Raw genomic sequence first — 21,714 nt, 5'->3', positions numbered from 1 at the left:
ACGATGCCACAACCAAGAAACATTTATTCATGTAGAGGTAAGAAGATTGTTTCTAAAGTTAGAAATTTCTTCAATGCATAAAACTCTCTGTTTTAATCGACTATCAAGCTATTGGCAATCGATTACACAAGTAATTTGGACCTTGCAGAGAGATCCTCATTTGGTTTAATCAATTACTAGTTATTTATAATCGATTACATAGTTGAGTTGGAAAACATGTCTAACTTTTCATGAGTCTCTGCTTTAATTGATTACTAGGTGATCGTAATCAATTACTTTGTTCTTGAAAGTGTTCCAAGGAGAAATCAAGACACTTTAATCAATTAAATCAAGAATCTAATCAATTACATTGTTTTTGAAAGCTTTCTAGGTTTGGAAAAAACACTTTAACCAATTAAAATGATAATCTAATCTATTACTTCTTTGAGATAATCAATTACATTGGCAATTTAATTGATTACAGGTGGTTCTAACAGTTTTCTCTATAAATAATCACCTTGTGTTCTCACTTTTAAGAGATAAGAAGAAGTGCTTAGAATAAGTTTGTGTGACTCACATTTTCAATCGATTGATTGTGATTTCTTGAAAGAATTAGATAATTGGAGTAGCTTCTCTAGAAATAGAGAGTGAACTAGTATAATAATTGGTGTACTTTTTCTCTTGATCTTATCTCCCTCTAATAGTATTCTTGATCAATTTGCTTAGTTTAAAGAAAACTTCTTTTTTAAAAGAACTTTAACAAAAGGATATTGTGTATGAGTGATTGATTAGAAATTGATTTTAACATGGTGATACGATCTTTGAATGCGAATGCTTTTCCAAACTCTATTTTTAAGTTTGCTTTTATTTAAAAACCAATTCACCCCCTCTTGGTTTGTGAATTTCATCATATTTTTCAATATTTTGGTCAACTTATTAACAATATTGTGGTAAATATGTAGAACTTTTGACTAAAATGAAAACTTATATTTTTAATAACCCAAATTGGTTACAAATAAGTTTGTAATGACTTTAAAATGATGTGATTAAAGACCTAATTAAATGATTATAGTTTGGGCCCAAAGACCTATATGAAATCAACCCAAATGGGTCCAAAGACCCATTAATCATACACAATTAGGGTTTTGGCCAGCATTATAAAACCAACATCTAGAGACTAGTTTCGTGCCTTTTACTACTCCTGGTTTTGAGGAAGAGAGGGAAATTGAATTCTTTCACTGCATTTGTGTGTTGGAGAGGTTGGGTCTCGGAGTTATGAAACTTTGATGCCAATTCTTGTTTAACATTGGGTAAGTAAATTCATTATCCTCATCTTCTTCCTTTGCTCTTCATCGTCAAAGCTCAAGAAACTCACTCCTTTATTTTTATTTATAACAATGGCTCCTAGGTTTTGTTTGTGACCACCCAAGTGCTCTTTCTCACTTCGACTTCTGTTTTTGAAGCACCTAGGTATGGGGGGTTTTCCTCTTTTTATCTATGCCATGGTGTTTTGTTCTTATTCTAGCAATGTTTGGGAATTGTTTGGGTCACGGGTATCTTGAAAATGCTATAAATCTTGAAAATTACCTACTTGTTATCTTAGGGCTGCACATGGTTTGTATTTTTATAAATAATTTTGTTCACGATTTCTGGTTGGTGAGACAACTCCCTAGTGTTTCAGGATTTTGCAGTCACTAGGAATTTTTACTAATTGTTTTGAGCACTATATTCTTTTAATGGAATTGTCGAATTTGTATAGTGCGTTGTTTTTCTCTCTATAAAAATTGTGGAGCACAAATTTTGAAAACTGGAACCATAAAATTGTTTGATAAATGAAGGGGACTAAACATGATTTTCGTTTAACCCTAACCAACTTGGGAAATATTTTTAAATATTTATTTTCTGAAAAACCACACATTCTGTCCAGTTGAGAAAATAAATATGGAAATAATATTTTCTTAAGATTTAGGAATTCAAAAAATTATACGACGCAAGTTTGATCTTTTTGAGTGCCTTGTTATTTTCTCAAAGTTTTTAAATGTTTTTTGTATTTATTTGTTTTCTCGTGGAAACTCTGTTTTTTGGACAGCAAAGACATTTACTTATAAACAAGGTGTTCTTTTCAAATATTAAATTTGGAAAAACAATATGTGATTATCTTACATGTTTAGCATGCTCTGTGTGAATTTTGATAAAAAAAACACAGGTTTAAAATTTTTAAAATTCCAAAACCACATTTAAAGTATGTCCTATAAACTGCGTTTAATTTAAAATAAACATTTTATTTTGAATTTTGATGTGCTTAATTTTTGTGATACAATCTGCATGTTGAGGAGTATATATCTCTGTAAAATTTCATGAGTTTGAGTTCATTTGACATGTTAGATAATGTTATAAAATAATTATGAGCATATGAGTAATATAAGAAATGAATTAATATAATTGTTTTTTAAAGACAATTAATATAATTGCTTTGTGAGTTTTATTTTGCTTGTTTGGACTTGTGATTCAGTGTTCTACCTTAAAAGGGGAACCTCTGTAGTTCGCTTTGATTATTGGATGATTGTGTATTTGTGTTTGGGATTATATTATTGCTTATCTTAATTGAAGGCCAAGAGAAATGTGATTCTCGGGCAACGAGTGCTGGAATTTGCTTGTGCATGTGATTGGGTGATGATTTGTTGCATTGAAGGCAAGAATCTATGATTATTTAGAATTGTTAATAATAATATTAAGAATAATAATAGTAATTGTAATAATACTATTTGAATTCATAAACAATAAAATAGTAATATAACTTAAATATTTAATTGCATTCAATTATCGTGACACAATAATACAAAAAATGAAGAAATAAATGTATTGCAATGTCTTTGGTATGAAGTATATAAATCTCCTTTTGCTAATGACTAATCACTATCGGAGAACTTACTTGACTACCTTTAGTCGAGTTTATCATTCTAAGTGCTTTATTTTTCTATAAACAACACTTTAGAATTAGTAATCACACTCAAACTTTTTTGTGAATCCTCCTCACATTTTTGTTTCCTTTCAAACACTATGCTCAATCAATCTTTCATGGCCCTCATAAATAATGACATAATGTCTTCATTGAGAAAGAAGTCAAGTGTGTCGTCAAAGGTGGTGCATATCCCAAACCTTCCTAAGCAGTGCTCCGATGAGTTCACAGATAGAGTTGGGTAGTCCCTTTGCCAAAGTCAATCGTCAACCTCATGTGTTGTGTTGACCCCAATAAAAACCAAGGTTTTGTTGACTTTGAAAGTTGGTTCACTTTTTTTCGTATATGTGTATGTTTGTTTCTGCTTTTTATTTTTATTTTTGTCATCATGCTTAATTATTTGAGTGAGACTAATGTGGATATCTACTTCTTTCAAACAATTTTGAAAAAATATTAGGATTTTTTGTATATCTATATATTAAAAAGTTAAGGAAGATATTTACATTTGGGACTCTAGATATTGTGAAAGACCCAGAGATGATGTCTCCCACCATGAAAAATTGATAAGAACCATTGAGATTTATTGATTTTAAACTGAGTGGTCAGAGTTTGTTTAGGTGACCTTCTAGGGAAGTTTATTATCATATATTTTATAAAAAATATTGATCCCATGTGGATCAATAAAAGATACAACCTGTTGGAATTTTTTGACCCATGTCCAAATGTAATGATCATAACTCTTACGAAAGTCATGACACTCAATTGCTCACACTTTTTAAACAAGTGTTACCCGATGTCACATTCATAAGCAATGGACCGTCATTCTCCAATGGATGATAGTCCAAGAAGGTGATGGAATTAGTACTTAGCATAGAAGTTAGAGCAACCTCCCTCTCTCTCTCTCAGTGCGTGTGTATATATATATATATATATATATATATATATATATATATATATATATATATATATATATATATATATATATATATATATATATACTTTCATTTTTTTAGTTGGAATATATTGATAACCAACAATAAAAAAACTTAAGATAAAAAATTTAGCGAAATATTTTGTTTTAGTTAATTCTTACTAGTTATTACAAATATAATAATAATATAGGATATTAATTTTTTAAAAATAAAAAATTATTTCTCTCTCCTTTCCCACTAGTTCTCTTTCCATATTCTCTTTTCTTTTATTCTTCCTTTCCACCAGGAAACACTATCACATTCATCGACAACCCTCTCAATTTTTCTTAGACAAGCACAGTGTATTCAAGTGATTGTATTGAGGAGTTGGATTATGTTTAGGCTATTAAGGTTTAAGACCATATGTTTGCTTCTGAAAGTACAATGGTAGAGGCTTTTGTTTTGAATGAGGATGGTTCTATAGGGGTTGTTCGACAACATGGGAGAGATGGAAGGAAGAGTGAAGAGGAAGGAAAATAGGAAGATTGGGATGGGGTGTTGTCACTATTGCTTCTATTAGTAGAGTAGCAAAAGCTGTTTGTTTGGGTTTGCATTGTTTGGTAGCTAGTTGTTGGCATGAAAGATGGAAGAGTTGGAAAGCAAAATGAAGAGGAAGGAAAAGATGTAGACTGTGGTAGTAATGTTTTGACTATTACTTTTGAGAGTAAAGTATCATATGCTTCTATGTTGAGTCTAATGGTTTGGTAGGGATTTTGTGGGTAAAACAAAGCAGTCAATAGTGATCTTCTTATGCATTTTGGCTTGCCCACCATCACTTACCGAACAACCCACAACCAACATAATAACTTCTGCTAGTTTACTCTCAGAATCGATAGCCAAAGCATTCACATCACAATCTTCGTCTTTTACTACCTCTTCACTTTCGTTCCCATCTTTGCCATCTTTGCTGCCAACCCCTAGCTACTAAATCATCCCCACCCAAACCAACAACTTTTACTCCTCTACTATTAGAAGCAATGGTGACTACATCCCCATCATAACCTTCTTATTTTTCCTTCCTCTTCACTCTTCCTTCCATATCAACCATGTTGTCCACCAACCCATATTGAACTATCCTAACTGAAAACAATAGCCATTACCACTATATATTCAGAAGCAAACATATAGTCCAACTTCTTAGAACTAGAAACATAGTCCAACTTCCTTGCACCATCTAGAAAACACTGTGCCCGTATCAGAAAAATTGAGTGGGATTACTAGCAAATGTGGAAATAACGAGTTGGCAGCGAGAATGAAGAGAATCCGAACGAAGAATCTGGGAATAGAAACAAGTGCAAGAGGAGAGAGGAGAGATATTTTTAAAAGTTAAATTATAAATTACTATCGTGTCCCTAGTAAGAAGAATGTTGATTGGAGACGCCACTTCAAGGAGAAGATGAGTCAAGAAGAAGCTCACCACTATGCCATGGATAAGAGCTTGAAGGTATAAGAAGATGAGTGGAGGGAGAGGGAGAGAAAGAGCACAAAATTTTATGCCTCAAATGAGGTCTGAACTTTGAAGTATAATTCTCAAATGATTAAAGTTAAAAAATGCACACACATGGTCGCTATTTATACCTTAAGTGTCACACAAAATTGGAGAGAAATTTGAATTTCTATTCAAATTTCACTTGAATTTGAAATTGAATTTGTGGAGCCAAAATTTTACTGATTATCATTAGTGAATTTTAGTTATGGTTCAGCCCACTAATCCAAGATCAAGTCCAAGATTCTCCACTAAGTGTGCTTAGGTGTCATGAGACATCTAAAACATGAAGGACATGCACAAAGTGTGACTATATGATGTGACAATGCGGTGTAGCAATAAAATGCTCACCTCCTTCTCTAAAATTTAATTGGATTTGGCTTCTCCCAATTCAATTAAATTTCTTTCCAAACACACACATCAAATATTCAATTAATGCATGTGAAATTACAAAACTGCCGCTAATACAAAAACTAGTCTAGGTGACCTAAAATACAAGAGCTGAAAAATCCTACATTTCTAGGGTACCCAACCTACATTATGGAGTCCTAAATACAAGGCTCAAATGTCTTGAATAACACAATTCAAGAGAGCTTAAGAATTATTTTGATTCACAAATCCAGCCATAACTCAGCACCACAACTCAATTTCTTCATAGGCATCATATAGGAAACTTAGAAAACAAAACAAAGTCCAACAACAAGACTACTTCTAGGAATTGATTTAGAACATGTTATGAACTAAATAACATGCGCGAATTAGACTCAAAATTCAAAAGATAGGCTAAGAATGACAAGAATACGTGAACAAATGTATCTAGAATTCAATTAACACAATCAAAATTCAACACAAACTTATAACATAATGTGACAATTATTATGACTAAACATGACTCTAAGACAATATGGATTAAGTGATTTACACTTAGCTTTTTGTGTTTTTTTTTCTAATCAATATTTTGAAAGAAAATTTAGATCTAAAGGTTCAGCACAAGAAGATTATGACTACAAAATGATAGAACCTAAAATTAACACAAAAACATGATTCAAGAGTAGATCTATAAAATTTGAACCATAGGAATGCAAGAACAAGTATAGATCTAATATTTAATAAGTTTATTTTTTTGAATCTACTCTAAAAAACACCAAACCACAAGACAATGGAGGATATACATAGAGAATAACATGAAGAACAAGGAATTAAAGTGAGTTGACTGAACAAAAGGATAGAGGAAGCAAAAGAACATCACCTAGATGAAGATGCTCTTAATACCACATGACGTAGCTCCTTATGGAGCTAGTAGGCCTTGGATCTTCTTCATCAATGGAGTCTTTTGCTTCTTGAAGATTAATGGAAGTAGAATGGAGATGGAAGAATGATGATTGGAGACGTCACTTCAAGGAGAAGATGAGTCAAGAAGAAGCTCACCACCATGCCATGGATAAGAGCTTGAAGGTATAAGAAGATGAGTGGAGGGAGAGGGAGAGAAGGAGCACAAAATTTTATTCCTCAAATGAGGTTTGAACTTTGAAGTGTAATTCTCAAATGATTAAAGTTAAAAAATGCACACACATGGTCGCTATTTATAGCTTAAGTGTCACACAAAATTGGAGAGAAATTTGAATTTCTATTCAAATTTCACTTGAATTTGAAATTGAATTTGTGGAGCCAAAATTTTACTAATTAGGATTAGTGAATTTTAGTTATGGTTCAGCCTACTAATCCAGTCCAAGATTCTCCACTAAGTGTGCTTAGGTGTCATAAGGCATGTAAAACATGAAGGACATGCACAAAGTGTGACTATATGATGTGGCAATGGGGTGTAACAAGCAAATGCTCACCTTCCCCTCTAAAATTTAATTGGATTGGGTTTCTCCCAATTCAATTAAATTTGTTTCACAACACACACATCAAATATTCACTTAATGCATGTGAAATTACAAAACTACCCCTAATACAAAAAACTAGTCTAGGTGCCCTAAAATACAAGGGCTGAAAAATCTTACATTTCTAGGGTGCCCAACCTACATTATGAAGCCCTAAATACAAGGCTCAAAAATAATGAAACCTTAATCTAATATGTACAAAGATAAGTGGGCTCATACTTAGTTCATGGGCCCGAAATCTACCCTAAGGCTCATGAGAACCCTAAAAATGTGGATTGTGTAGGATTTGTTGAGGAAGTTTGGTCGTGTCATGTCCTAGGTTATCCTATAGCTGATTTGCAACAAAAGCTGAAAATGTTAAAGTGTAAATTAAGAACCTGGATTAAAAATGTGTTTGGGAATGTCCACCAGCTTGTGCTTTAAGCTACCAATGAGGTGGACAGTATCCAACAATAGATTGTGAATATAGGATACTCGGATGCATTATTTAATCAAGAAGTTCTAGCACAAAAGGAGATGCAAATAGTTTTGCACTTTCAGGAATGCTTATGGCGAGAAAAATCGAGAATCTAAGGGCATGCTCAAGGAGACCAGAATACTTCTTTTTTTCCTAAAATAGCACTCCATCATTTTGTATCTAAGGGTCTATCTTTGCTACGTAAAGGGAATTGATTACTAGAGTCTTAAGAGGAGTTCGAACCAGAGGTGCAGGATTTCTTTCCAAATATTTTGCGGGCAACAACTCTTGTATCCCTAACAGCCTTGTAGATATATCGTACCATTCCAAGCTTGGTAACAGGTGAAGACGATGCTTTTTTAACCAACATCCCTTTAAATGAGGAGGTTAAATCTTTTGTGTTTGAAATGAATGGTGAGGGTGTTCTTGGGACCGATGGTTGCAGCGGATTTTCTTCCAGCATGGCGAAAGACTATGAAAGCGGAGAAGAGGTAATGTCTTCTAACTATAAATTATCTATTTCTTTTGATGAACTTCAAGATGTTTTCAATGAAACATAAAGAATATATTAAACTTGTCAAATTAGTTTCATATTTTAAGAAAACTATTTCAAGTGTAGAAAAGGAAATTTTGAAATTGAAAATTGAAATTTGAAATTTGAAATTGGAAGTTGGAAGTTGGAAGTGGAAGTTGGAAGTTGGAAGTTGGAAGTTGGAAGTTGAAATTTGAAATTTAAAAATTGTTATTGCTAAATTTACTCTTGATACTAGTTCTACTGCTTTTATTATGGTAAGAAAGAAAGAAAGATCATAGTGCATCAGCATGTTATATTAGAAACAATGGTAATAGCATTGGAAAAATGGTATGAGTTTCAAAAAGATCCTTACTCAAAACTAACATACAAGGACCCAAGAAAATTTGGGTACCAAAATCAAAATCTGATTATATGAATGATGGACTCTTTGAAGTAAAGTTGATACACTAATAGCAGTTGCTCCAAACAAATGGCGGGAGATGCATCAAAGTTTATTCATATTTCTCCCAAAGATAGTGAATATGTGATCTATGGAAACAACAAACGAAGGTCACTTGATCAACAAGCCCAACAAGTGGTGTCAAATGATACCAAAAGGTCACTTGTCTTTGATTGATTACTTTTTATTATTTTTGTCTGTGATTGTTAACTTGATAATTGGTTTTGATGATTGTGTTTGAGAGTTATGTTGATTGTCTTTGATGATTGATTTTGATGATTGTGTTTGAGAGTTATGTTGATTGTCTTTGATGATTGATTTTGATAATTATGTTTTAGAGTTATGTTGATTGTTTTTTATGATTGATTTTGATGATTGTGTTTGAGAGTTATGTTGATTGTCTTTGATGATTGATTTTGATTATTGTGTTTTAAGGTTATGTTAATTATTGATTACTTTTGATGATTGTTTTTTATTATTATATATTTTGATTGTTTTATACTTGATATGTATTTTTGTGGGTGCAAAATAGTTTGTTTTAATACCTTTTGGTATCACTTGACTCTCATACATTGCAACAAGTGGTAACATTTTCTTTTAGACCATGAAATGATACTTGTACGGTACGACATTCTCTACTCTTTTAATTCATTATAAATTACTAAATGGTTTTCTCCTCTGTGCTCATGATTTGTTTTTGATGTTGACAAAGGGGGAGAGATAGATAAAAGATAAGATAGTAAGGGAAATTATCTATTCTTTATGAGACAACTGTTTATATATGTAATCTATGAAATCCATTGCAAAATCAAGGGGGAGTAAACTATATACTCGTAGATATTTTTTGTTGCTATTAACCTACAGTTGATTGTCATCATCAAAAAGGGGGACAATGTAAATCATGCAGGTTTTGATGATGTCTAAAAGAATTTCCTTGATAATGAGTGTCATCATCAAAAAGGGAGAGAATGTGAATCATGCATGTTTTGATGATGCTAAAAAGAAATCACTTGATAATGATTGTCATCATTAAAAAAAGGGGAGAATGTGAATGTATGAATACATGATTTTGATGATGCCAAAGAAGAATCAAACAAGGTTGCTTCAAAGGATAAGCATTGTTTCAAGATTAATATAAGGTTGCTTCAACAAACAAAGCCTTGCTTCAAGATTAACTCAAGATCAAGCCTTGCCTCAAAACAAAGTGTTTCCAAGACATCCAAGGCTTTGGTAATCGATTACCAGATAGTGTAATCGATTACCAGAAGACAATTTTGAAAAATAGTTATTAAAAAGGGTTTTGAATTTGAATGTTGAACCAGTAATCGATTACCAGATGTTTGTAATCGATTACCAGTAACGGAATTCTTGAAATTGAAATTCAAAAGTCATGACCTTTCAAAATATAATTGTTTAACCGATTACCAAAAACCTGTAACCGATTACCAGTGAAAAATTTTAGAAAACGTTTTTTGAAAAGACACATTTCTTCAAACCATTTTGAAAAGGCACGAATGACCTATATATATGTATGTCTAACTTCAAAACGAAAGAGAGAGATATTCCAAGAGAACTTCATTGTCAAATGCTCTCTCAACAACTCTTGAGCAAACATTTGCAAATCTATTGAGAGTTCATCCAGGAACTTCAAATTGTATTATCCATTCTAAAGGAGAAAAATCTTTTTGTTCTTCTCAGAAAGTCAATTGTAATCAAGAGATTGGTTGTCTCTTGAATTGCGAGTTTCTTGAACACAAGGGAAAGGGATTCCTTGGGTGTTTAGAAGTTGTAAAAAGGATTTTTACAAAGATAGAGGAAAATCTCAAGTGGGTTGCTTGAGCATTGGACGTAGGCACGGGAAGTGACCGAACCAGTATAAATCGAGTTTGCATTTCTCCCTTCCCTTATCTCATTTATGCTATTGTAATCAATTTTGTCTTTCATGTTTAAAGAACACTATTAAATTGATTGTTGCTTCTTCTTCTGCATTCTGAGCCTATCATTTAGAAGGGGGTTAAAAGTTTGTTAGTGGGAAATATTGCAACTTAATTCACCCCCCTCTTAAGTTATTGAGGCCACATGTTCAACAATTTGGTCCATAGGTTCTACGAACATATATAGATACACATTTGCAACACTACATTCTTTTTAGGCTTTAAATCTTGCATGACATTATTTGAAGGTGCACATTAAAATTTCCATTTTAGTTATAAATTAATGTTCCCTATAAATAGTCCTATTTTAGTGCGTATTTGGTTATATTTATATATTTTTATGCTCTCATAGTTCTAAAGATTTGAATCAACTCTGTTTCTGTGCAACTTCTCTTTGAAGCGATGGCAATATGTGTATAGGTTGTTGGGAGATGAAGAAGAAGAATTGTATAATGACTATTTAAATTCATAAATAAAAAAAACATTAGTATAACTTAAATATTTAGATGCATTCAATTATCGTCACAAAAAAATTAAAAAAAAAATGTCTTTAGTGTGAAGTATAAATCTACTTTTGCTAATGAGTAATCACTATCAGAGAACTTTGTTTGCTGTCTTTAGTCGGATTTATCCTTTCCATCAGCTTTTTTTTTTATTAACAAGATTCAAGTTTGAAACCTTGCTTATGAGATTCAAGTGTTGTCCCACTAAGGCCAACGATATGTTGGTACAATATTGAAAGTAGGGTTTTTCCTTGGATAAATTCTTTCTTCTCTAAATAAAACACTATATAAAATGATAAATACAATACCATCTATAAAAGCACTATATAAGATGATTCCCCTAATTTTGAAGTCCATGTGTATATGGCTTTCTAACTGAATCATTTAATTTGTTTTGTACTTGAATTTAAAAATTACAACAAATGAGTTGCATAATAATATTTGGGCCATAGGTTCTAGGAACATATATAGATATACATTTGCAGGAATAAATTTCTTTAAGGCTTTAATTCTTACATGGTGTTATTTGAATGTGCACATTAAAATTTTAATTTTGATTATAAATTAATGTTCTCTATAAATAGTCATATTTTACTGGGTGCTTGGTTATATTTATATATTTTAATGAATTTGTAAGGATGCACAAATCATATAGGTATTTTGTGTGTGCTTCCTATTAATAAGACTTTTATGGATAGGGCAATATAGGTATTTTTTATTTTTCTTCTAATAAATTTATGTTTTTGTTTTTTTAATATGTACAAAAAATTTAGGATTTAGTCGCAAACTCGATGTATGATCTCAACACAATTTTTAATTTGTGAGGGGATATTTTCTCTTGTTTTAGAGAAACCAACTAGTTTGTTGAGGATTGGACAACTTAATTTTAGTTCTTTTTTTGCAGCTTCTTTGTATTCTAATTTTTTATTTTATATTAATTGGGATTTGTTCATTTTAAATAAGGAAAATATATGTTGAGTCATTAAACATAATTAGTGAGTAATTGAGAAATTAGGAGAAACATGAAAAATAATTAAATAAGTTTTTCTTAATAATTGTTAAATACGCAGAGACATTAAAAATTTGTGGAGGAAAGTTCAAAAGTTGAAAAGTCAAAGATACACTCATTTTGGTTAAAGTGAATGGGAAATATTTTGGTCAACTCATTAATAATATTGTGATAAATATGTAGAACTTTTGACTAAAATGAAAACTTCTATTTTTAATGACCCAACTAGCTTACAAATAAGTTTGTAATAACTTTAAAATGATGTGATTAATTTCACCTAATGAAATGATTCAAAAAATTTAAAGAAAATTAAAATGGTTAGACCTACAGGAAATAACCCCAAATGGGCTCAAAGGCCCATTAATCATACGCAATTAGGGTTTTGGTCACTATTATAAAACAAACCTAAGGCTAGCTTCTTGCCCCTTACTGCTGTTGGTTTTGAGGAGAAGGAAAGTAAATTTCGTTTGCTGCCTTTGTGTGTTGGAGAGCTTGGGTCTTGGAGTTTTGAAACTTGGATGCCAATTCTTGCTTAACTTTGGGTAAGTAAATTCATTGTCGTCATCTTCTTCCTTTGCTTTTCATCTTCAAAACTCAAGAAACTTACTTCTTTAATTTTTTTATAACAATGGCTCCTAGGTTTTGTTTGTGATCACCCAAGGGCTCTTTCTCACTTCGAACTCTGCTTTTTAACTTGAAGCTCTTAGGTATAGATGGATTTTCCTCTTTTTATCTATGTCATGGTGTTTTCTTCTTATTCTAGCGATGGGTGTCTTCAAAATGCTATAAATCTTGAAAAATACATATTTATTATATTAGGGCTCAACATGGTTTGTATTTTTATAAATATTCTTGTGCACAAATTTTGGTTGGTGAGACCACTCCCAAGTGTTTCGAGGCCTTTGCACTCACTAGGAATTTTTAATAATTGTTTTGAGCACTATATTCTTTTAATGGAATTGTTGAATCTGTCGAGTCTGTTGTTTTTCTTTCTATAAAAATCATGCAGCACGAATTTTAAAAACCGGGACCATAAAATTGTTTGATAAATCAAGGGAACTAAACGTGATTTTCAGTTAACCCTAACCAGCTTGGAGAAACACTATTTTTGGACAGCAAAGGCATTTAATTGAAAACAAGGTCTTCTTTTCTAATTTATTAATTTTGGAAAAACTATATGTGATATTGACATGTTAAGCATGTTGTGTAAATTTTAATAACAAATGTAGGTTTAAAATTTTAAAAATTCGAAAATAGTGAAATCAGAGTGTGTCCAACAACTTTGTTTAATTTAAAATATATGTTTTTTGTTGAATTTTGATGTGATTGATTTTTATGCTCCATTCTCCAATTGATGGTAGTCAAACAAGGTGATGGACTTAGTGCTTAGCGTAGAGGTTGGAGCAACCTCTCTCTCTCTCTCTCTCTGTATATATATAGTGTTTGCTAACAAACTCTCATTATTTTTTAGTTGGAATATATTGACAACCTACAATAAAAAAATTTAGATAAAGAATTCAATGGAATTTTTTGTTTTAGTTAATTCTTACTAGTTACTACAAATATAATAGTAATAAAGGATATCAGTTTTTTTTAAGAATAGAAAACTATTTGTCTCTCCTTTCCCACCAGTTCTATTTCCATATTCTCTTTTCTTCTTGTATTCATCCTCACCACCAAGAAGCAGTACCACATTTGCCGGCAACCCTCTCAATTTTGCTTATATGGGAACGGTTTATTCAAGTGATTGTATTGAGGAGTTGGATTATGTTTAGGCTATTGATGTTTTGGACTATATGTTTGCTTTTGAAAGTATAGTGGTAGAGGCTGTTGTTTTGAGTGGGGATGGTTCTATAGGGGTTGGTGGACAAAAGAGGAGAGATGGAAGGAAGTGTGAAGAGGAAGGAAAATAGGAAGAATGTGATGGGGATGTTGTCACTATTACTTCTAATAGTAAGTAGCAGGAAATGTTTGTTTGGGTTTGCATGGTTTGGTAGCAAGGGGTTGGCGGGAAAGATGGAAAAGGTGGGAAGGAAAAGATAAAGACGGCGATGGGAATGTTTTGACCATTACTTTTGAGAGTAGAGTATCAAATGTTGTTATGTTGAGTCGATGGTTCGATAGGGATTTGGTGGGTAAAATAGACCAGTCAATAGTTATCTTCTTAATTGCTTTGTCTTCTCCCCCAAGACTTACCGAACAACCCACACTCAACACAACAACTTCTGCTACTTTACTCTCATAATTAATAGTCAAAGCATTCCCATCAAAGTCTTCATCTTTTACTTCTTTACTTTCCTTCCCATCTTTGCCATTTTACCTGTCAACGTGTAGCTACCTAACCATCCACACCTAAACCAACAATTTCTACTCCTCTACTATTAGAAGCAATAGTGATTACATCCCCATCACAATATTCTTATTTTCCTTCCTCTTCACTCTTCCTTCCATATCTCTCATGTTGTCCACCATCCCCTATTGAACCATCCTAACCGAAAACAATAGCCCCTACCACTATACATTCAGAAGAAAAGATATAGTCCAACTTTTTAGAAGCAGAAACATATATAGTCCAACTTTATTACACCATCACTAGAAAATACCGTGTTTGTAACATAAAAATTGGGTGGGATCATTAGAAAATGTGGTAAAAGAGAGTTGGCAGCGGGGATACAAAGAAGCAGAACCGAGAGTCTTTGAATAGAAACAAGTGCAAGAGGAGAGATGAGAGATATTTTTAAAAATTAAATCCTAAGTTACATTTTTGTACCTAGTAAAAGTAACTAAAACACACACACACACACACACACACACTTATATACCTGAAGAGAGAGAGAGTAACAATACATTATTTTTTGCTGCTATTTATGCTTGTACCACCTACAAACTCAGAAGCCAACTCAGGGTGGAATTAACTGATCTCCAGCAAAGGCACCTAGGGCCACAGTGCTTTCTTGGTGACATTAATGCCATGCTAGGAACACATGAGAAGAGAGGGGGCAAGCTTCCCCTACACATTTCTAACAGTGATTTTCAGACTTGGTCTAATAATTGTTTGTTAACCCTTCTACCTATAAAAGGAAGTGTGTTTACTTGGACCAATTGTCATCAGGGAAGAGTTCGTATTGAAGTTTGTTAAGAAAAGAACATATGTAATGAGGATTTCCTCTCTTTCTGGGATGCCCTTTCCTACTCTATAATAACACAATCGCAGTCGAATCACAATCCTTTTTAGATAAATTTTAAGTATTGTTCTATGTCACATGCCTCTCATTTTTGCTTCAAGAAAATGTGGATTGTAGAAGATTGGTTGAGGAAGTTTGGTCATGTCAAGTCCTTGGTTGTCCTATGGTTGTTTTGCAACAAAAGCTTAAAATGTTAAAGTGTAAATTAAAAACCTAGTTTAAAAATGTGTTTGGGATGTCGGATGAAGTGGTCTCAGAATAATTAAGAAGGGGGGTTGAATTAATTATTCCTAAACCTATACTAATTAAAGATTTACTCTTCTAAGGCTTTTACTATGTTGTTAAGAAAATAAAGAATAGAAAATAAACTTAACCAAAAGTAAAAGCAAGAATTAAAGTGCACAGCGGAAATTAAAAGAGTAGGGAAGAAGGAGACAAACACATAAGAGTTTTTATACTGGTTCAGCAACAACCCATGCCTACATCCAGTCCCCAAGCGACCTGTGGTCCTTAAGATTTCTTTTCAACCTTGTAAAATTCCTTTACAAGCAAAGATCCACAAGAGATGTACCCTCCCTTATTCTCTTTGAACAACCTAGTGGATGTACCCTCCACTAGAACTGATCCACAAGAGATGTACCCTCTCTTATTCTCAGTCAATAACCCAAGTAGATGTACCCTCTACTTGTACCACAAAGGATGTACCCTCCAATGTGTTAAGACAAAGTTCTCAGGCGATTAAACCTTTGAAACTTTGTGAATGGGGATACAAAAGAATTCTCAGGCGGTTAGTCCTTTGAAATCTTTTGTATATGGGAAGGGAAGAATCAAAAGAATTCTCAGACTGTGTCGTTTTGAATTCTTTGACAAGGGAGAAGGGAGACACAAAAGAATTCAGGCGGTTAGTCCTTTGTTCTTTTGGAAAAGGGAGAAGAGAGACACAAAAAGAATTCAGGCGGTTAGTCCTTGGCGAATTCTTTTTGGCAAAGGGAGAAGGGAATGAAAAAAATGAATAGCATAGTTTTCAAGGTTTGGAAAACCAGAAAACTTTGGAAAGCTTTTGACAAAAGGAAGAAGAAGAAGTTCAAAGAGATTCAGAAATCAAAGTGGAAAAGTTGTTGTCAAAAGAATTATTGAAATGAATCATCATTGAAATGCAAATCAAAATGTTTCTTTTATAGACTCTTCATGTCTGGTCAAGAGAGCCATTAGAAGAGTTATAAACTTTAGAAAAACTTAAAAACCATTTGGAAAAGTTACAACTTTTAGAAAAACTTGAAAACTATTGGAAGAGTTACATCTTTTGATTTTGTTCAGAAACTATCACTGGTAATCAATTACCAAATCAGTGTAATCGATTACACAAAGCTTTTTTTGTGAAAGGATGTGACTCTTCACATTTGAATTTGAATTTCAATGTTCAAACACATTGGTAATCGATTACCAAATCATTGTAATCAATTACAACATTTTGAAATCAATTGGAACGTTGTAAATTCAGTTGAAAACTTTTTGAAAACCATTTTGCTACTAGTAATCGATTACAATAATCTGGTAATCGATTACCAGAGAGTAAAAACTCTTTGGTAAAAGGTTTTGTGAAAAATTCATGTGTTACTCAGTTTTTGAAAAAACTTTTTAATACTTATCTTGATTGAGTCTTCTCTTGATTCTTGAATCTTGAGTCTTGAATCTTGATCTTGATTCTTCATGATTCTTGAAACTTGATTCTTGAATCTTGAAACTTGATTCTTGAATCTTTGCTTGAAATTTTGCTTAACTCTTGATTCTTTGGCATCATCAAAATAACCTTGGAAGGCATTGCTTCCACATGGGAATGTCGACCAGCTTGTGGTTTAAGCTACCAATGAGGTGGACAGTATCCAACAACAGATTGTGAATAAGGGGCACTCGGATGCATTATTTAATCAAGAAGTTCTGGCATAACAAAAGCTACAAACAACTTTGCATTTTCCAGAATGCTTCTGGTGAGAAAAATTGAGAATCAAATGGCATGCTCAAGGAGACCAGAATACTTCTTTTATTTCATAAAACTATAAAGTCATTAAAAACTAATCTAGCTATTATGACTTTTTATTAAAAAATTTACATTGACAATGTATAGAAATAAATATCTTTTCAATTAATTCTTAAAAGTTTTATTTATCATGTATTAAATCATTTCCCAAAACCATTAATAAGATAAAATAAATAAATGAATAAGCATGTACAATTTTTCTTTACTGTTAAGACTAAGTTCGATCAATTTAAATAATATATTAAATTAAATTAACTCAAGAGACATCATTGCTTACCGTGTAACTATCAATCAATTGTATTTAGCTCTTTTACACATCTCTGAATATACCCCTCACAAACACTTTAGAATCACAAATCACACTCAAACTTTTCGAAGAATCCACCACACAATTTTTTTCCTTTCAAAAACTATGCTCAATCAATCTCTCATGGCCCTCATAAATGATGATGGACTGGTCTCTCATTGACATAGAAGTTCAGTGTGCCATAAAAGGTGGTGCATATCTAAAACCTTCCTAAACAGTACTCCAATAAGGAGTTCATAGAGTTGTGTAGTGCTTTGAGATGATGATGGACTGCTTTTTTGGGATTCAAGATATCGTGAGAGACCTAGAGATGATTTCTCCCACCATGGAAAACACATAAGAACCATTGAGATTTATTGATTTTGGACTGAGTGGCAAGGATTTGTTAAGGTAACCTCCTAGTGGAGTCTATTATCACATATTTTATAAAAAAAAAAAAAATATTGATCCCATGTGGATCAATAAAAGATCCCACCCGTTTTAATTTTGCGACCCATGCCAAAATGTAATCGTCGTAACTCTTACCAAAGTTGGACACTCGATTTCTCACACTTGTTAAAGAAGCACCACCCAATGTCACATTCATCAGCATTGGAGATCCATTCTCTAGTGGATGGTAGTCGGAGAAGGTAATGGACTTAGTGCTTAGTGTAGAGGTTGGTGCAACCTCTCTCTTTCTATTTGTGCATATATATAGTGTTTGGTAACAAAATTCCATTATTTTTTAATTGGAATACACTGACAACCTACAGTAAAAAAAACTAAGACAAAAAAGTCAGTGATGCTTGTAGTTACTACAAATATAATAGTAATGTAGGATATAAATTTTTAAAAAATAAAAAATTATCCCTCTCTCCTTTCCCACTAGTTCTCTTTCCATATTCTATTTTCTTCTTCGATTCATCCTCACTAACAAGAAGCGCTACCACATTCACAAACTACCCTCTCAATTATGCTTATATGGGCACAGTGTATTCGAGTGATTGTATTGAGGTGTTGGACTAAGTTTAGGCTATTGAGGTGTTGGACTGTATGTTTCATTCTGAAAGTATAGTCGTAGAGGCTCTTATTTTGAGTGAGGATGGTTTGATAGGGGTTGGTGGATAACACAGGAGAGATGCAAGAAAGAGTAAAGAGAAAGGAAAATAGGAAGATTGTAATGGGGATGTTGTTGTTATTGTTTCTAATAGTAGGGTAGCATAAACATTTTGTTTGGGTTTTCATGGTTTGGTAGCTAGGGGTTGGCAGGAAAGATGGAAGCGATGGGAAGGAAAATGACGAGGAAGGAAAAGATGAAGACAGAGATGGGAATGTTTTGACTATTACTTTTGATGGTTCAGTAAAGATTTGGTGGGTAAAACATAGTAGTCAATAGTTATATCCTTGAGTCTTTTGTATACGCCACCAACACTTATTTGACCACCCACATTCAACACAACAGCTTCTGCTAGTTTACTCTCAAAATTAATAGTCAAAGCATTCCAATCAGAGTCTTCATCTTTTACTTTCCTCCCAATCTTTTCCATCTTTCCTACCAACCCCTAGCTACCTAATCATCCACACCCAAACCAACAACTTCTACTCCTCTACTATAGGAAGCAATAGTGACTACATCCCCATCACAATTTTCTTATTTTCCTTCCACTTTAGTCTTCCTTCCATCTCTTTCATGTAGTCCACCAACCCCTATTAAACCATCCTAATTGAAAACAATAGCCTCTACCACTATACTTTCAGAAGCAAACATATAGTCCAACTTCTTATAAGCAAAAATATAGTCTAACTTTCCTACACAATCACTAGAAAACATTGTGTCCATATAAGCAAAATTGGGTGGGATCACTAGCGATTGCTAGTAAAGATGGGGAATAGAAACAAGGGCAATAGGAGGGAGGAGATTTTTTTTAAAAGTTAAATCCTAAATTACTGTGATGTCCCTAGTAAAAGGTAACAAAAAGAAACATGATTGTTTTATGTCTAAATTTTTTTGTGTAGGTTGCTAATGTATGCCAACTAAAAAAAGAATGGAAGTATCTTAACACACATACACACTCAAATAATATTTTGAGTCTCCGCAACATTTTTTTTTTGATTGCTCTAGAGCCATGGAGATACGGAATTGGTTGAGCTTCTTGTTGGGTCGTCAGTTGGACATTTCCTCCCCATCGAACCTAATCTCTTGTTGTGATAAATCTGGGAGCTCTGAACTTAGAAATGTATTTATATCTGCAATTGTCTTTGCTGTGTGGTTTATTTGGAAAGGTTGTAACTGTTCGTGATTCCAAACAGGCCCGTATTTAGTGAATTATATTCATAATTCTGCCATAGCAACTGTCTCCTTTTCTGGAAATTTATCATCTGGTACAATGCATAGCTCAATCTCATATTTTAATGTTCTTTAAAGGTTTAAAGTATCGGTTCATCCTTCAAATCCCTTGCTGCCCAAGCCAATACTGTGGTCCCCTCCTCTTTGCGGTTAGAGAAAGTGTAATTCGGATGGAGCGGCGAGAGATTCACCTGGCTCATTGTAATTCAATTGCAGCATTTAATTTGCCAAAACTTGTTCCATGGAAGCTACAAACTACATGGGGAAACTCTATGCGTCCTACTCATTGTACGAGGTTCACTGTATCACACATCTATTGTGAAGGGAATAGTTGCATTGATGGATTGGCCAATCATGGTCTCACTATTCAGGACTTTAGATGGTGGGATTTTGTTTGGTGTTTTGTTAGATGTTCTTTCTATACAGGTAGGATCGGTCTCCCTAGTTTTAGATTCAGTCACTTTTAACTTTGAGGTGTAGCCCTCTTATGTCTTCAATCTTTTGTAATCTGTTTTATTCTTTTTCAGTAATACAGTGCATGTAGTAGAGGATCAACCTATTTGGGAACATAGTTCTTATTTTGATGGAGAGACATGACTCTATTGATTTTTCTTTAAAAAACAGTCAAGGTTGTCAGATAAAGTTTTTTTTATCAACAAATAATATCTATAACAATAAATAAAGTGCATAGTACCATGTTTTCATGTACACATTTCTTTGGATATATTTGTCTGTCACTTCTAATGCAACTCCCTTTTTTTCAAGTACAATATGATAAAATGGGAAAAAAATATCAACACGAAAAATTGAAGCAATACAAAGTAATTGCATGCTCTCTTCAAATCATGCTTCAAGATTTATATTCTAGTTTTCACTTACAAGGTTTTCAATTTAAATTTAGTTAGCAAAATCTATAACAATATATAATTTGTATGATCATCTATGACAAGGCACACAACCTAACAGCTTCAACATATTGTTGTTCGAACTGAAGTCTTTGACAGATAATTTGGCTCAAACTCTGACGTTGGTGAGGGTGCATATCGAAAAGTATATCATGCCACACTGAAAAATAGTTGTGCAATGGTAATAAGTTAGAACAAGAATTTCTTTCCCATGTTTGGTTCAATTGTATTTTTAGATTTTTTTAAGTAGAAGATTGTAAAACATTGTCTTATCACATTCTAAGCAATAAACCATTCTTGGATGTTAAAACAATGTTCAACTATATTGTAGAGGACCTCAACATGAGGCCTCCTGTTCTATAATTGAATCTTCTCAGCCTTTTCATATCTTGACACAACTATAGGAACCCCTTCACACAAAGTATCTTACTGGTAATTCACTATTTCCATTCTTTTTCCTTCTTTGAAATTTTATATTTATAATTCTTCCTTACATTTAATTTTGTACAAATCATTGTCATTATTTGAAACACAAGGTTCATGCTTTTGTGTCTACAAATTGAACAAATTCTCACACAACAACAATTTGAACTTGTTGTCATTGATATTTTGTTTTTATTATTTTCTCTATGCCATGTAACCACCTAACTTCGTTTGCATTTTTGCTTCACTTTTGTTTGGCTTTAATTATGTTAATACATTAACAGTGAACACTAGTTACAATGGTACACACACAACTTAATTGCTTCAACCTATTGTTGTTTGAACTGAATTCTTTGACAAATAATTTGACTC

The 21,714-nt window shown here is 32.8% G+C and overlaps 1 long non-coding RNA gene across 1 annotated transcript; it reads left to right on the top strand.

The window, feature by feature from the left end:
- Positions 1–1,180: 1,180 nt before the first annotated feature.
- LOC114393169 lies at positions 1,181–20,602 on the top strand. The gene is made up of 3 exons (XR_003662476.1): positions 1,181–1,289; positions 1,388–1,449; positions 20,093–20,602. It is a non-coding gene; the product is annotated as an uncharacterized LOC114393169 (long non-coding RNA).
- The last annotated feature ends 1,112 nt before the right edge of the window (positions 20,603–21,714 follow it).

This window comes from Glycine soja, chromosome 17 (assembly GCF_004193775.1).
Source record: "Glycine soja cultivar W05 chromosome 17, ASM419377v2, whole genome shotgun sequence".
NCBI lineage: Eukaryota > Viridiplantae > Streptophyta > Magnoliopsida > Fabales > Fabaceae > Glycine > Glycine soja.
Note: the sequence above shows the minus strand (reverse complement) of the source record. Positions and strands in the feature narration are given on the sequence as shown.